Source organism: Mytilus galloprovincialis, chromosome 2, assembly GCF_965363235.1.
Source record: "Mytilus galloprovincialis chromosome 2, xbMytGall1.hap1.1, whole genome shotgun sequence".
Taxonomy (NCBI): Eukaryota; Metazoa; Mollusca; class Bivalvia; order Mytilida; family Mytilidae; genus Mytilus; species Mytilus galloprovincialis.
This window is the reverse complement of record NC_134839.1, coordinates 59,865,746-59,869,044: the sequence shown is the minus strand read 5'-3', so window position 1 is coordinate 59,869,044 and position 3,299 is coordinate 59,865,746.

Below are 3,299 nucleotides of genomic sequence, written 5' to 3'. Positions count from 1 at the left end.
TTTACTGTAAATTCAGAAATTATTGCGTGCATTTATTATTGCGATTTTGTCATTTTAGACTTGAATGCGATTTTAATTATTACGATTTTGAGAAAAATCCTGTTTAATTCATATAAAACATTTCAAAATGCGAGTTTAAATTATTGCGTTTACAACTCTGACGCATTTTTCGCAATAATAAAAACCTCGCAATAATTTCTGAATTTACAGTACTTGTTTAAAAGATGCCAGTGTTAAAAAAAAGAAATTATATTTGTGAAACAGTTTGTATCTTATATATGTTTATATAGACTAAAGGTGTATGATTTCCATTTGAGAAAGATATATGTTCTAGAATAATTTATGAATTCTCAGTTATTTTTTAAAATATATATCATATTGTACTTACAAGTTTTTGAGGAGCCAGTTTGTGTTCCCAACTCAGGATGTTAACTAGATTTATTTAGAGCTAGTCAGTTCATTTGTTATCTCCATTGAAATAAACTGTTATCATCAAGAAAAACAAATGTTTGTGAATGTTGACTTGTCTATACATAATGTTATTAAAAAAAGGGTGTTTTAATGACTGATTTTCAAAATTGAAGTATTGATACAATATCTCAGTAAGATACATGTTTTTTCCCACTTTGATCAACATCCAATCTGGTATATTTCTAAGCACCCAGGAAGGAGGGAGGGAGGGGCTTACTGAGAAAAAGTTTAATATTGATGTTAATGATAAAATTGAGAAAGGAAATGGTGAATATGTCAAAGCGACAACCACCCGACCATAGAGCAAACAACAGACGAAGGCAACCAATGGGTCTTCAATGTAGCGAGAATTGAGTCTTTTAAAAAAAATTCTATACTGGAGAGAAAAGTTTTAAGAAAAGTCTTTCTTTTTTTTTAAATTGAATAGTTTATACAATTATTAGATTTGTGAAGGAAAAAAATTGTTGATAGTTGTCAATGCTATTTATAAAGCAAATATACAAACTTTCATTATTGGAAGTAAGAATCTCTCTGTGCGATAGAAATTAATCATGAATGCTAAATGATGTAGCTCAGATTCTTGGTCTTGCTCTAATATAAAGTAGATTAATTTGATTTTAGTTTTGCACATGCATAAATTAGATGTAGGTTTCCTGAAATATACATATATATAAAAAAAAGAGCTTTTATTTAAAATTGATTATCAAAAAGAAAATTATTGTGTTAGACATTTATTTTATTTGTTTGCATTTTTTTGTTTGCATTATGAATTAAATTGAATTGTACATTTTATTTATTGAGAAGTCTACTTAATAGAAGACAAAAACCAGGATGTAAGAAATTTTCAGTTTTGTTGAAATTTTATTTCAATATCATAAAATATTAAGTTAAGTATAAATTTGATGTAAATTTCATATAAAACTAAACTATAAGTTTTGCTTGAAGATGTTGATTTTCTTAGTTAAGTTTTCCAAGCATAAAAATTCTATAATCCTAGTTGTGATGTATATAGTTTTGTTATATTTGTTTATACATTTATCATTCCACATTTTATCACATAATTTATATATATATTAACAAAGTAGGTTAGTGATGTCTAGTGAATTTTATATATTTACATATTTATGTAGGCAGTTTCAAGGCAGATTAGTTGTTTTCATTAATTGAAAGTTGCAGCCCTTTGATGAAATAATCTTCTAATACTTTTGCTAGTGTTGTGTCTTTATTTTTAAAGAAATATTTCTGACGCATTTTTGCAGAAATTATTTTTTGAATTTCTATTTTTTTTCTTTTGACAAAAAGTTAAGAAATACATGTATAATGAGTACCTGGAAATGTGAAACAAAAAAGAAAGAAAAAAATATGTGCATTCTCATTGCTTTTGTATAATCAAAAGAACAGAGATGCAATCTTAAATTTTATAAATATTAAACTTTTCCCCTTTTATACCTTATTTCTGTCCAATATTTTGACAGATGTCACAAATCATTTCATTGCCTCTCTCTGGTTATTTTGGTTACTTTTGTTCTATCTATAAAAAAAAGCTAAAAAAAATATTCTTCTACATTACAATAGTTTTTGTACAATTCGAAACAAAGCCTCCAACATGTCATATAAAAACACTTGTAAATTGACAATCTTTGGTAATGCCATTCCTGTGATAAGTACTTTATAGGAATATTTGTTTCTTTATGTCATGAAAGATAAAATTTTCAATGTTTTTATGAAAATATGTTTAAGGCTCTTTATGTAAAATAGAATTATCTTGTTTATTCAAGAATGTATTATTAAAGTTTAGAAGTATTTTCATAGTTAAGATAATTGTTTTGTACATTCATCTAACATACATTTGTTTGTTATAAAATTGAGAAAGGAAATGGTGAATATGTCAAAGCGACAACCACCCGACCATAGAGCAAACAACAGCCGAAGGCAACCAATGGGTCTTGAATGTAGCGAGGATTCCTGCACCCGTAGGTGTCCTTCAGCTGGCCCCTAAAATATGCATAATAGTACAGTGATAATGGACGTCATACTAAACTCCGAATTATACACAAGAAACTAAAATTTAAAATCATACAAGACTAACAAAGGCCAGAGGCTCCTGACTTGGGACAGGCGCAAAATTGCGGCGGGGTTAAACATGTTTATGAGATCTCAACCCTCCCCCTATACCTCTAGCCAATGTAGAAAAGTAAAAGAATAACAATACGCACATTAAAATTCAGTTCAAGAGAAGTCCGAGTCTGATGTCAAAAGATGTAACAAAAGAAAATAAATAAAATGACAATAATACATAAATAACAACAGACTACTAGCAGTTAACTGACAAGCCAGCTCCAGACCTCAATTAAACTGATTGAAAGATTATGTCTTCATCATATGAATATCAGGTACAATCCCTCCTGTTAGGGGTTTAGTATCATACTATCATAAAATATATGAGAAGAACATAACCCGTGTCATGCCAACAACTGCTATACCTGCTATTGTCATTTACACTTTTTTTTTAATATAATAATTCTAGTTAATTATTATCTGTTGTGAAGGCAAACAAATATTTGAATGTCAGTTGTGGACAAATTTAATCAAATTTTATAGTATTTTTCAGGGTTGTTTAAGGGAAGTTGTATATTGTTTATATATTAATGTTTGATATACAGTTTATATGAATGCATAATTATAAATTTTTTATTTTATTTTTATTTTTTGGTTGTATTGTTGAAATTTAAGGTATTAGAAAGTCTTTTTTCTGCATTTTTTTGCATTTCGCACATGGCAGTATATTTGTCTGAAGTAGTGTTTTAGACAAATTGTAATGATTTATC